Source organism: Canis lupus, chromosome 26, assembly GCF_003254725.2.
Source record: "Canis lupus dingo isolate Sandy chromosome 26, ASM325472v2, whole genome shotgun sequence".
Taxonomy (NCBI): domain Eukaryota; kingdom Metazoa; phylum Chordata; class Mammalia; order Carnivora; family Canidae; genus Canis; species Canis lupus.
In genome coordinates this window covers 27274339-27288641 of record NC_064268.1, presented here as the reverse complement: position 1 = coordinate 27288641, position 14303 = coordinate 27274339, and the positions used below count along the sequence as shown (strand labels likewise).

The 14303-nt window shown below is 42.9% G+C and overlaps 1 protein-coding gene across 6 annotated transcripts in view; it reads right to left on the bottom strand.

The window, feature by feature from the left end:
• The window catches only part of SPECC1L (sperm antigen with calponin homology and coiled-coil domains 1 like), a 132783-nt gene extending 119572 nt beyond the window's left edge, over nucleotides 1-13211 (bottom strand). For 2 of the 6 annotated variants that reach the window (XM_049101919.1, XM_025474692.3), the window contains exons 1-2: nucleotides 13055-13183; nucleotides 9687-9797 (exon numbers count right to left, since the gene is read on the bottom strand). The gene's annotated coding sequence lies outside the window, so the exon portion shown is untranslated. Of the gene's footprint in view, nucleotides 1-9686; nucleotides 9798-12313; nucleotides 12499-13054 lie in introns of those variants that run through there. The other 4 variants (XM_025474699.3, XM_049101920.1, XM_025474695.3 and 1 more) reach the window with 4 other exon arrangements.
• Nucleotides 13212-14303: the final 1092 nt, after the last annotated feature.

Below are 14303 nucleotides of genomic sequence, written 5' to 3'. Positions count from 1 at the left end.
ATTGCAAGTTCAAGCAATAAAGCTCAATTACAGGTCAGAATTTCAATATAACGTAGCCAATTGGGTATTAAGAAAATAGAGGGGTGCCTGGGTGCCTCAATCGGTTAAGCATCTGTCTTCAGCTCAAGTCCTGATCTCAGGGTCCTGGGATAGAGCCCTGCGTCGGGCTCCCTGCTAAGCAGGGGGTCTGCTTCTCCCTCTGCGCCCAGCTCCACTTTGCTCTCCCACCCTCTCATGTGCACGTGTGCTCTCTCAAATAAATAAAATCTTTAGAAACAAAAGAAAATAGAATATGTAAAATATGTTTGTTTCATTCCAATTTTTTAAAAGTAAAATTTTAGAACACAGCTACATGACATTAGCAAACTGAATTTCAGTAAAAGCTTACTAGTAGCGGATATTAAGAACAATAGATTCTCATACAAATGTCACAGCATCTTACTCCCAATTTAGAAAATGGGAGTCTTCAAATTCTGATATATATAGCGCTCTGGAAATAAGTCAAAGAGAGAGAGACTTTCAACTCAGTAGGTTGTTTAAAAAATATGGCTGCTTTCAAATTTGAAAAGATCCAGAAAGGAACAGGATGGACTAGTGAGTACAAGTTATCAAGAGGCAGATTCTGTGATACCTAGTAATCAGAGATGCCCCTACACCAAATGAACCTTCTGTCTTTGGCACAGGTCATGATTCCACAGTCCTGGACTAAGCCCCTCCTCAGGCTTACTGTTCAACAGGAAGTCTACTTTTCCCTCCTTCTGTCCCTCCCCTCTGCTCATGTTCTCTCTCTCTGTCTCAAATAAATAAAATCTTAAAAAAGAAAGAAAGAAAGTTGGATCCTCCTTCTCACTCTTCACAAGCCTTCCAATGGATCTGGGAGGGCTGATTTATCATCAGACATCAGCAGAAATGGGAAGTTCCTACACTAACCTCAGTTAGCTAGATATCAGATATTCACAATGGTTCATCTCTAAAGGCTCCAGACAGCAGTGAGATAAGGATAACTTTAGTTATTTTAAAAACCATTGTATGGTACTTCTGCAGGAGAATTCTCCTAGCTCACTTTCTCACTTGCTCATCTCCCAATCTCTTCTTCAGTTCAGCTACCTTGCTATCTGAAATCTGCCGAGCTTCTGACACAGCATGGCACAGAGACTTAATCATGGAACAAATACCTAAAGTTTGGGCTTCTGACAAAAAAATTTTTAAGCACTTAGACAAAAGAAACCAATAACTGCTATGCAAATTCATCAGCTGTCTGAGATAACAGGTCTTTTTCTTCTTGACCTCACTAATCTTCGAAACTACTCTCAAAGATGTACAGTGACTAAGAATTCTAATGATTCTTTCTCAAAATTCACTCACGTCAATACGGAACTTACTACTGCTTACCACCCACCCCCTCTGCCCATCTGCAGTATATAACTCCTTTGGCCAGGCAAACACAGCGCCTATGTAGCTTTTTCTATATAAAATTTTGCACAATCACTTACAACTGGGAACAAAATAGGGTAAGAACCTTGGGTACATATCTCCAAGGATAGAAACCTTGAGTGAGAAAGTAAATACTGGACAGCCTGGGTAGCTCAGTGGTTTAGTGCCGCCTTCGGCCCAGAGTGTGATCCTGGAGACCCGGGATCAAGTCCCATGTCGGGCTCCCTGCATGGAGCCTGCTTCTACCTCTGTCTGTGTCTCTACTTCTCTGTCTCTCTGTAACTCATAAATAAATAAATAAAATCTTAAAAAAAAAGAGAGAGAAACACTGAATTAGCTTTTCATGAGAGAATCTCATACTTACATAATAAACTTCTCCTTAGCCTACCATACCAGTATCCACTCTTCAATTTTCAATTCCAGTTAAAAAAAAATTAAATCTTAAAAAAAATTCTATTTTTAAAGTAATCTCTACACCCAACATGGGCCTTGAACCCACAACCCTGAGATCAAGTCACATGCTCCACTAAGCCAGGCAGGCTCCCCTCCTTCCTTCCGTATCATTTTAAATAAAGTGACAGTAAAGTATAAATTTGGAATTTATAATTTTTTCTACTACTATTCCTAGAGTACATACAAGTAGGGGGAGGGGAAGAGCTGAGAGAGGAGAAAAATCAACTCTTCACTGAGCTTAGAGTCTGACGGAGGGCTCGATTTCAAGACCCTAAAATCATGACCTGAGGCAAATCACAAGTAGGATACTTAACCCACTGAGCCACCCAGGGGCCCCCAAAATAAAATGTTTATAAGAAATAAAATAGGGCAGCGGGTGGCTGAGCGGTTTAGCGTCGCCTTCAGCCCAGGGTGTGATCCTGGAGACCCAGGATCAAGTCCCACGTCGGGCTCCCTACATGGAGCCTGCTTCTCCCTCTGCCTGTGTCTCTGCCTCTGTGTATGTGTGTGTCTCTCATGAATAAATAAAATCTTAAAAAAAAAAAAAAAGAAATAAAATAGGGCGCCTGGGCGGCTCAGTCCGTTAAGTCTCTGCCTTCGGCTCACATCATGATCAGGGTCCTGGGATTGAGTCCTGCATCTGTTCTCCTTCTGCCGCTCCCCCTGCTTGTGCTGTCAAATAAATTAAATCTTAAAAAAAAAAAAAAAAAGTAAAATAAAATAATAATGAGGATATATTCCAAATGTGAGAAAAATGAAATAGGCAAACAGAATTATCTTTATATTTTTTTTTAATTTTATTTATTTATGATAGTCACACACACACATAGAAAGAGAGAGAGAGAGAGACAGAGACAGAGACATAGGCAGAGGGAGAAGCAGGCTCCATGCACCGGGAGCCCAACGTGGGATTCGATCCCGGGTCTCCAGGATCGCGCCCTGGGCCAAAGGCAGGCACTATACCGCTGCGCCACCCAGGGATCCCCAGAATTATCTTTAAATTTTATCAAGAGATCATCCAACATTTAAAACTTGCCTCTGAGTGCCTTAAGGAAAAAGAGGCAAGAAAGAGAAGACAGGAGGCCCAACTGAGAGGTCAGGCAAGTAAGGATGCTGAGGGAGGAAGCAAAGGAGAGTGAGAGGAGAGAGGACTCAGGTCAGACATCTAATTTAATCCCCCTACCCATCAACCCTTGACATCCCACACCCTTTGTTACTAGGTAGTAACTGGAAAAGGGTAGCTCCTACAAATCTTGGGCAGTTTATGTAGCCAAATGTCAGTGCAAATGGGAACTACCATTTACCAGAATACCTGCGAAAGCAACCAAAATAAATTCCATCAAATATTTCAATTACAAGAGAAACAATGCCCACCTAAGTTTTCCATTCTCCAGCCTAAATAAATAGCACTGTCGTTTCTTCAACCTTATGACAAATGTATTCTAGTTGAAAGGCAGCATAATACAACAACAAGAACCTAAGACTTTTAGTCAGAAACCTGGCTCAAATCCAAGCTTGGCCACCGGTTACCTCTGTCTTCTTAATCTCATTTCCTCATTTATAAAATTAAGGAAAATAATAGTTGTGCTAACTGCCTCAAGATGTGTTGTGAGAGGACCATATTTCATGAAAGGTACACAAGAAATGTATGTTTTTTTCAGCTCTGCTGTTATAGATGCTCATCAGATTCCACACTACTATTAACAGAGACTACATAAAACTTATGAATTAAATTAGTTTTATAAATAAAGTTTGGGAATGTAACCCAACTAAGCACATGTATGATGGGAGAGGGAGTCAGAGCAAAGGCAGGAAAGAAAGTGATTAAGAATCCCAGTATAGGGACGCCTGGATGCCTCAGTGGGTGAGCATCTGCTTTCGGCTCAGGTCGTGATCCCAGAGTCCTGAGGTCGAGTCCCATATCAGGCTCCCCACAGGGAGCCTGCTTCTCTCTCTGCTATGACTCTGATCTCTCTCTATGTCTCTCATGAATAAATAAATAAAATCTTTAAAAACAAAAATAAAGAATCCCAGTACATGGATGCCTGGGTGGCTTAGTGGTTGAGCGTCTGCCTTAGCTCAGGGTGTGATCCTGGAGTTCTGGGATCAAGTCCCACATCAGGGTCCCTGCATGGAACCTGCTTCTCCCTCTGCCTATGTCTCTGCCTCTCTCTTTCTGTATCTCTCACGAAGAAATAAATAAAATCTTAAAAAAAAAAAAAAAAGAATCCCAATACAGCTACACAGCATCCTGACTTTTATATTCTATATTACACCTTCAGAAATATGACTTTAACATAAACTTCAAGGTTGCTTTTTTTTTAATTTAAAAACAAGGAACGTTAGTAAGTGAAATGCCAAAAAACTTTTTTGCAAAACATTTTATTCATCACAATGAAATTCTGGTTATTAATAAATGATTTGCATTCCATTATGATCAAGCTGGGTCTGGCCAAGCAAGCCTTTGAACTGGATAGGTAACAGGAAGGCTGAGTAAATGTGTAGCTAAAGTGTGCATTTCTAACTTCATTTCCAAGTCCAATATAAAAAAACAAAATCAGAACTGAAATGTTTATTTTAACTGCATTACTTCTAGAGCGAACCAAGAGGGGTTAGTGCAGGCCCAACTAGGCTCCACATCAAAATAAATCTGTCCTTGTGGAGAGGACATCATTTTCCCTCTAGGCCTAACAACTCTAGATAACCCAGATTATTTTCCCTAAGGATCAGCATGAATAATTTAGAGTAGACTTTACTGTAGAGACAACCTCAATAATTCACAGGGCAATATAATAAATACATAAAAATCCAGAAAGAAAATAAGACTGTTGTATAGGCCTGGAAGTTTTGCCATGTCCCTCAAAATTAACTCTTGGCTGCATCCATCAAAAATTTTTTTATTTTTCTGGTTTTTTTAAAGATTTTATTTATTTATTCATGAGAGACACACAGAGAGAGAGAGAGAGAGGCAGAGACATAGGCAGAGGGAGAAACAGGCTCCACGCAGGAAGCCCGACACAGGACTCGATCCCGGGACTCTGGGATCACGCCCTGAGCCAAAGGCAGATGCTCAACCAGTGTCCCCCATGAAAAACTTCTAACACATATATCTTACCTGGCTTTTGGTCAAGGATGTCTATTACTGATCACCAGAGTAAGAGGGCTTGGACACAATTTATAAATATGCAAACACTGGGGCACCTGGGTGGCTCAGTAGGTTAAGCTTCTGATACTTAATCTCTGCTCAGGTCTTGATCACAGGGTTGTGAGTTCAAGCCCTGTGCTGGGTCCATGCTGGGTGTAGAACCTACTTCTAAAAAAGCAAACTTTGCTACCAAGACCTTTCAGACCCATCAGTTTATCCCCAGAAAAACTCCACATCCACATTTACAGCTGGTTGTTTTCTATTTTTTACTTTATGAAAGTGTTTCTACTTTCCACCTCCAAGTGATTAATATTAATACAGACTTATTATTAATTAATTATTAATTAAAATAACTTATTATTAGTTAATTATTATTAATTAATGCAATATTAAATATTATAGTCTGTAATATTTAGGTTAATCTCTAGCCTTTGGTACTTCATATACACTACTTAGAAAGCTGACACAAGGGCAGCCCCAGTGGCACAGCGGTTTAGCGCCGCCTGCGGCCCGGGGTGTGGTCCTAGAGACCCAGGATCGAGTCCCGTGTCGGGCTCCCTGCATGGAGCCCGCTTCTCCCTCTGCCTGTGTCTCTGCCTCTGTGTGTGTGTGTGTGTGTCTCTATGAATAAAAAAATTTAAAAAATAAAAATCTTTAAGAAAGCTGCCACAGACTCAAACTGCACTAAAAAAACCCTATCTGTATTACTTACTTATTTCCTGACTTCTCACACACTCCCCTATCAGATAGTAAATTCTAAGAGTACAGGGGGTTTTGTTCAATGCTGTTGTCCCAGAGCCTAGAAGAGTACAGGGCACTTAAGAGCCACTTAATAGATACCTGCTGAATTGATGGGGCACCTGGCTGACTCATTCAGTAGAGCTTGTGACTCTTGATTTTAGGGTTGTGAGTTTGAGCTCCATGTTGGGAATAGGATTTACTTAAGAAAACTAAATAAATATCTTCTGAACTGAATGACTAAATGGTGTATTTTTACTATGGAATACTACTATGAAGCCATTAATCACAGTGAGTCAAAGTGATACTAGCTGATTTAATGGAATTTCCAGAAGTATTAAGTGAAGAAAACAAGAAGCAGGAGTGTCAAAAAAAAAAAATCCCATTTTAAAAAAAGTATACCTTGAAAACTTTACAACGATGAGGAGGTAGAGAACTTGAAATCCTCATACACTGCTGGTGGGAATGTAAAATGATGCAGCTTTGGGAAATAGCTGGTGGTGCCTCGAAAAGTTTAGCACAGCTACTATATGACCCAGTGATCCCACTCCGAGGTACACACCCAAGCGAACTGAAAATATTCATCCACAAAAAAAACCTGTACATGAATGTTCACAGTAGTATTATTTATAATTGCCAAAAGTGGAAAAAAACCAAATGTCAATCAACAAAATATAAACTATTATTTGGCCATAAAAGGAATGAATACTATCCTTAAAAACATCATGCTAAAGAAAGGAGGCAGACAAATGAGCACAAACTATATGATTCCATTTCTATGAAATACCCAGAACAGGCAGATTAGGGATTTCCAGGGGCTGGAGGGAGTAGAGGATGGGGAGTGACCATTAATCAGAACAAGTCTTCTTCTGAGGTGATGAAAATGTTCTGGAATTAGATAGTGGTGATCCACACACAAGTCTAAGGATATACTTAAAACCACTGAAGTGTACACTTTGAAAAGGGTGAACTTTATGGTATATGAATTATATCTCAATAAACCTGTTATTTTTTTTAAAACATACATGTTTGCAAATGACTACATGATTAAATACATGAATACATCAGTCATGTATTCAAATGAATACAAGCACTAAGGTATTCTTGTACTCGAATACATGAATGATGAAGAATTGAGTATGGGAAGGAAAGGGAGATAAGTCTTGAGGCACAGAGGACAGGAGATAAAAAAAAAAACAAAGACTAAAAACATGCAAGGCTGGAGGCCTTGTGTAGGGGGACTGGGCAAGGCTGAATAAACCTGCAATGAGGTAAGCTTCGAGAATAAAAGGAGAGAGCCAGGATTGAAAAGGTAGGCAGGTAATTGGTAACGGGGGAGACACAACAGATCTGGGTAACTGTAACAATTCAATGGAGACTGCAGAAAATGCAGACTGCCAGAGAGGGAGAAAAGAAAGAACAAGGGAGAGAAGATTTAAGACTGGCTCAAACTCACCAAAGTTTAAAAAGAAAAATGTGCAAGAAGAAAAATCCAGTAAGTCCTGCTCAAGAATCATTGAGCCTGGTAGGATAAAACCAAACCACAAGGAGAAGCTCCAGGGAAAGAGGGAGTGGGACTCAGGACACTGGCTCTCTCCTATGTAGGAGAAAAGGAGCATCTCTTGGGAGAAAGTGACCAATTGTGATGATTCTGGAAAAAATGAGCCCCAATGGACCACCTCAAGAATTCGGTACAAATGGAAAATGGCTGCCTTGGGATTTTTTCCAAGAATATAAGAAGGGAGAGAGGAAGAAATGGACTTTAATTTTTAACCAGTATTTCTTTATAAATCTTACCAGTGCTGCCAGCTTTTCTGCGTGCCTCTTTGCTAAGCTTAAGCAGGGTCTTTTTAATTTTTCTTTGTATAACCTCAGTTCTTTTGAAAAGAAGTATATAATATGGGGCCTTTTTACAGGAGACAACGTACTTTCCTCCTTATTGTTTTTTTTTTTTTTCTTAAGATTTATTTTTGGGGCACCTGGGTGGCTCAGTCAGTTAAACATCAGACTCTTGGTTTTGGCTTGGGTCATGATCTCATGGGTCATGGGATGAGGTCCCAAGTGGGGAATCTGTGTTCAGCAGGGAGTCTGCTTAAAGATTCTCTCCCTCTGCTCTCCCTGTTTGTGTGCACGCACGTATATGCACGCACTCTCTCAAATAAATAAATCTTTTAAAAAGGGGGGGAGATTTTATTTCTAAGTAATCTACACCCAATATGGGTTTCAAACTCACAACCCAAGGATCAAGAGTCAAATGCTCTCCCCAGTGAGCCAGCCAGGTGCCCCTCCCTTTCTCATTTGTGTTTTCCCTAGGCTATATGCACAACAGATGAACTTGCAATTTAATATCTTGATTTCTTAAACCTTTACTGTCCAAACACATCAACTTGAAACAAAAGCAAAAAACCCAAGGTGGAAGATATCCAAAGGGGAAAGAGGAAGCAATAGAGAACAAATGCATGTTTACCTTCCAAAGCTTGGAACAAAGATAATGCCCACCTAGTTTCTGGATTATAATGCAGATATGAAAGAAGATAGTCCCCTCCTTCAAGAAATAAGATTTGAGTTAGACACTAAGATACAACTAAGTAGACTTTGCAAATTTGGTGTGAACAACTGGGGGATGTCTTATAGCTGAAGAGGTCAAGTACACCTGGAATGGAACTCCTAAGGACAAGGACTGGTGATCTCTACCAGCTTGATAGCTTGATAGCACTGACATGTCTAGCACATAGCACAGCTAGCAGATTTAACAACCTCTGGTCAAGCCACATACTCTGCTATGCACTGTGATGTCACTAGCTAGTGGAGAGAACAGACAAAACAGAGAGCACCAAATCCTCACTAGACAGGGAGCTGGACAAGTATGCAGGAAATAGGTCAAGGGATGCCTTAAAGGCAAGGTAATATCTAAGGTGAGTATGAAGGTGATAATGGATGAAGTGAGAAAAGAACATTCCAGCAGAGGGAGACATGGAGATTGGAGAGAGTTAAAGTTCCAAGAGATATTTAGCAAAACTCAGTGAAGTACCAAAAAAGGGGGATGGGGGAATGAGAATGGAGGCCAGAGCCCAGTGATGAAGTGTCCTGGATACCAAGATAAGGATTAGTAAATCTGATTATGAAGATAGTGAGAGCCATTGAAGGACTTACAATTGGTGGTAAGGGTGTGGGGTGACTATGAACAGATATATTTTGGAAAGACAGAGGCAGGAGCAAACCTCTGGATTTAACCAGAAAAGAACTACACTGATGATGTGAGAAAAGGTAAGGAAAAACACTATTGACAGATCTGCACTCTTTTCTAGTGGACAAATTTCCTTTTGGGAGTTACCCAATTATCCTTTGAAAATGGAGCATTTAGAGACAGCAAAGAGCAATCAGTCCTCTGAGCACAAAAATTAGAATTATGAAATCCTGGGGCACCTGGGTTGACTCAGGCGGTTAAGTGTCTGCCTTTGGCTCAAGTCAGGATCTAAGGGCCCTGGGATCAAGCCTCGCATCAGGCACTCTGCTCAGCAGTGAGTCTGCTTCTCTCTCTGCCTCTCCCTCTGTGATCCCTCTGGCTCTCTCTCAAACAAATAAATAAAATCTTAAAAAAAAAAAAAAAGAATTAGAATTATGAATTAGACTGAATTACTCATTTTAACCCAAAGGACTTTTTTTTTTTAAGATTTTATTTATTTATTCATGAGAGACACACAGAGAGAGAGGCTTAGACACAGGCAGAGGGAGAAGGAGGCTCCACACAGGGAGCCCGACACAGGAGTCGATCCCGGGTCTCCAAGATCATGCCCTGGGCTGAAGGTGGCGTTAAACCGCTGAGCCACTTTTAAAATGTGTTTGATACGTTTTGATATACTACAGTTTTGTGAATGCAAAAAAAAAAAAAAATTATAATGACTCTAAATCTTACCTGGTATTAACAGCACACCAGGATGAATTTCAAAGACTTCTCTCAGACACAAAGATCATCTGCTACATTCACTTTGGAACAAACCACTGCCACTTCTTCCTCTAGGCATATCTGAAATACAATCTGTAAGTCTAATTTCATGTTGTTTCACAGCAAAACACTAAGGCCACAATACTAAAAGATTTCTGAGCTGACAGAGAAACCCCATGGGGGTTCTTTACCTCAGCAGCTAGTCTATTCACCACTAACAATTCCAACCACCAGGAGGAATTTCCCTGCCTAGGCTTATTTTGTTGGCACAAGCACACACACAAAAAAATACCCTGACATTTTATATCCAGTAGGAAAGAATAATCAGAATATTAACATATTTAATACTAAGCAAATATAACACAAACTTCCCAGTTGTCTGTAGATTTGGACAGATGGCCACAAAGTAAACTCATATTTACTCTTAAAAAATAATCTACATTTTAATCTTCTTAGCACCAAAAGCCCCAGGAACTTTTTCTTAAACTCCCTAATAACAATAGCAAAACAAAAGATTTTAGGCTCTGTTTATTTCTAAAAATACCTTATTGTGATAAAACAACCAACCTTGTATTCATTCGCTAGTTACAATCACCATATACTACCATTTAGTATCACCATCATTTCACTAAAGATGATTAATTTCAACACCAAGAAAATGACGTATTTTTTTAGAAAAGGCAGTCTTTTCATTGAATAAATTTAGTTTAGTGAAAATCTCTCCACATTGTCCTTGTTTTTCTCCGTTTTCAACACTCTCTTTCATGGATCTGACAGACAGTCTCCAAGATTTGTTCTCACTCCCCGTCTTTGCTGACAAACCACAAATAATGCCATAAAACTGGTAAGAAGATTCAGTTCTACTGGAAGTTGAAGAGGACTCCGTAGACAAGGATCCATTAAGTGTTAGAAGTGACAACTCAAGTTCCTTTCCGTCTCTTCCCCCCACCCCTCTACCCCCCACTTTACAGATAGGGAAAGGAAGATCCAGAAAGGAAAACTGATTTGTCCAAAGCCATAAAACCAAGAGAGTCTCTAGCCTGCTGATACCCTGTCATCCGTCTTCTACTGAGCTGGACAGTTTGCGTAATCCTAAATACAAGTTAGCTATGTGATTTAAATATGTATATGGTCTGGGGCACCTGGGTGGCTCAGTCAGTTGGGGATCCCACTCTTGATTTCTGCTGGGGTCCTGGTCTCAGGGTTCTGCGATCAAGGCCCAGGTATCTGCTCAGAGCAGAGTCTGCTTGGGAGCCTCTCCCTATGCCACCACTCCCCCACTCACTGCCGAATGCTCGCTCTCAAATAAATAAGTCTTTTAAAAAATAAAAACAGGGACAGCCCGGGTGGCTCAGCGGTTTAGCGCCGCCTTCGGCCCAGGGCGTGATCCTGGAGACCTGGGATCGAGTCCCAGGTCGAGTCCCAGGTCGAGTTCCCTGCATGGAGCCTGCTTCTCCCTCTGCCTGAGTCTCTGCCTCTCTCTCTCTCTCTCTCTCTCTCTCTCTCTGTCTCTCATGAATAAATAAATAAAATTTTTAAAAATAAATAAATAAAAATAAAATAAAAATAAATATGTATATAGTTATATGACAAGTCTTATACATTATGAAAACCCAACCCTGGTAGTAATTTTGAACCGAGGCAATACTATCATTTAAGTCACGTAAAATTAATGATATACTGTGTTAAACTGGTTATAAAGAGAACCTCCGCTTCACAGAAATCTCATTGCAAGACAACACAATGTAGAGATACCCACCCTAAAAATGCAAGGTTAAAGCTTTTCTATGTCACAATATTCACTTTCTTACTGAAAATTAATGTCAAGAAGATTCCTACATGCGTAGAGTATATGCAGGTTAAGAAACATTCTCCAGGGGATCCCTGGGTGGCTCAGAGGTTTAGCACCACCTTCGGCCCAGGGCGTGATCCTGGAGTCCAGGGATCAAGTCCCACGTGGGGCTCCCCTGCATGGAGCCTGCTTCTCCCTCTGCCTGTGTCTCTGCCTCTCTCTCTCTCTCTGTGTCTCTCATGAATAAATAAATAAAATCTTAAAAAAAAAAAAAAAAGAAACATTCTCCAGCTGCCTAAGGTTGCTGAGTCTTTAAAGACTCTTACTTGGTGTACACTAAATCAAAGGGGGAAAGAAGGTATTTTTTAAAGAGGAAAAAAAAATTACTGGATCAGTGAGCTATTTCTTTACCGAAAAACATTTTCCCCAGATCAATACCCTACTTCTCCTTACAGATATACTGGTCAGTATTGGTTTGACTATTTCATAACCTACATGTGTTATGCTGATGTCTGCTGATGTCTACAAAGCTCTGATTTCATCTCAAGATACATCTCCTGGCTGACAGCGAATGCTCTTGGGCTCCGCAGTATTTTTTAGTTCCCTGAATCTGTTGTAAACCTAGAAAACACAATCAGTGGCTTCAGATGCTCCTTTTACAACACCTTTTTCCAGGAATCAATACAGGGCAGCGAATTTATGGGAATTTCTCCTGGGCGCTTCGGTACTAGCCGGCAAATTATCAAGAGCATCAAAAAAGCAAGGCTCTCTGTATCTACATTTGAAAGATCACAGGAATTCTTACTTGGTCTCGTAAAGAAGATGAAACTACGTGGAAACGGATTTTATTTCCTAGTCGTCTCCAGGAGAGGTGCCCAACAATGAACAAGGTCTTGAACATAACCACGGATGCCCACACAATTGCCAGATTGAGGGAAATGCAAAATTCCCGAAACAAAACGGCACATTATTCTTAGCCAACCTGATGTAACCAGGTCTCAAGAAGGGGGGAAAAAAAAAAAAAAAAAAAAGGGAATTCGCCTCGCTTAAGGGCGACCTCCCCACGGCGCAGGGCGAGGGTGGGGGCGCGTGCCCGGCGGAAGCGGAGCCTGCGGGAGGCCCGGGGTCCGCCGCCCGCGGCCCTGCTGCTCTGCTCGGCGAGCCGCGACCTCGGGGCCCCGGGAGCGCAGTCTCCGCCGGGGGAAGGGGACCAGGGGGCCAGGGTTATGGGGCGCCGGCCCCAGCCTCTCCTGGGGCGCGAGGGTCACGCTCAGCCCCTCGGCTCAGAGAGACCAGCAGGCGGAGGGCCTCAGAAGCACCTGGGCCCCAACCCCGCCAGGTGCGGCCCGCAGACCCGAGGGTCGGCCCGGGGGCCCGGGAGGGGGACGGCGCAGGCGCGGGACGGGCTGGGGGGCCCCCGGCGGGGGACGGCGCAGGCGCGGGCCCGCTGGGGTCTGCGGGGTCGCCCGGGCCTGGCCGCGCGGGCGGCGCTGAGGAGATGGACAGGCCCGCCAGCGCGCTCAGGGGACCCGGGCCTGGCTCTTACCGCGCGGCGCCGCCTCGCTCGCTCGCTGGCTCCGGGATGGGGCCGGGCGGCGAGCTCGCCCGGTGGCGCGGCCCGAATCCGTTGAGTCCGGCCTCAGGGCAGCAGCCAACCCCACGGCGCCGTTCGCCCGGCCCGCCCTGCCTCCCTCGCGGCCCCCGCCCTCGGCCCGCCCCTGTCCCGCCCCAGACAGTCGCCGCCGACTGCGCAGGCGCTGCGAGGCCCCGCCCACACCCCGCCGTCGCGCAGGCGCCTGCGGCCCCGCCCACTCCGCGTCCCGCCCATCTCTGGGTAGCGCAGGCGCACTGTCTCCCGGCCAGCGACCAAAAAAAAAAAAAAAAAAAAAAAGGCTTCAGCCGCCAGTACGCACGCGTCGGGTTTGCGCTGGAGCTGCGGGTGGTGGATGCTCTTGAAATGCTGTGCTCGGCGGGGCCGGGTGATGAGTGTAGCGCCCCCTGGTCCCAAAGCCTTATCTCAGCTAAAGGTCCACCTTTCATGCAGCACGTGTTTACAGTGTGCCAAGGACGGTGCTAGGCCTGAGCTACACGGTGGTGGTAAACACACAAGCCCTGCAGGCCTGACGCTCCCCTTGCAGCAGGGAACACAGACCCTAAACGGGGGTTGGGAGCAACCAGAAACGCGAGGCTAAATGTCCTTTATCAAGTTAAGGAAGTTCTGTTAGGTCACAATTGTCTCACAGGTTTTTTTTCCTTAGTTTGAACTACATGAATTTGTATTACGTCATCTTAGTTTACCAGGATAAAGAAAACCTGAACTTGATAAACTTTTAATGCATCGTTGGACTCTTCACTAGTATTTTACTTAGCGTTTTTGCATTTTTGTGCATAAGTGACTTTGGCCTTTGCTTTCATGTACTGTCCGTGTCTGGTTTGGGATTAATTTATAATAATTTAAATTTTGTCATCTGGGAGATTCTATATATTAAGAGGAGTTTTCAATGTTTGTTGAAGTTGCCTATAAAATTATCCAGGCCTGGTGTTTTTCTTCAGTTTTGTCTGCTTTGAGATATTTGAGGGGATGGGATGCAGACTTTAAGCATTCCATTTCATTAATGGCTCTAGATTTAGGCAGATTTTTTTTTTTTTTTTTTTTTTGAGTAGGCTCTATTCCCAACATGAGGCTTGAACTCACCACCCTGAGATCCAGAGTCACAGGCTCTATCCGCTGAACCAGCCAAAGGCCACAAGACAGAATTTCTGCTTCTTCCTGTATTACCTTTGCTGAATTATAT